Consider the following 209-nt stretch of genomic DNA (forward strand, 5'->3'; position numbering starts at 1 on the left):
AACAATTACCATGACACTTAAAATATATTTATAGGGAAGTCTGTGAGATGTTCATCAGACTTCTAACGTTTATAAAATTGAAGAGGTTATATTCTGATAAAATGCGCTGCATTATTCTTATATCGTTTCTCAAACCTGCAAACATCCAAAATGGGAATCAAACACAGAGCACAAACAAAAATACAATATGAATAATTTAATATACAAAA

Source organism: Penaeus monodon, chromosome 33, assembly GCF_015228065.2.
Source record: "Penaeus monodon isolate SGIC_2016 chromosome 33, NSTDA_Pmon_1, whole genome shotgun sequence".
Taxonomy (NCBI): Eukaryota; Metazoa; Arthropoda; class Malacostraca; order Decapoda; family Penaeidae; genus Penaeus; species Penaeus monodon.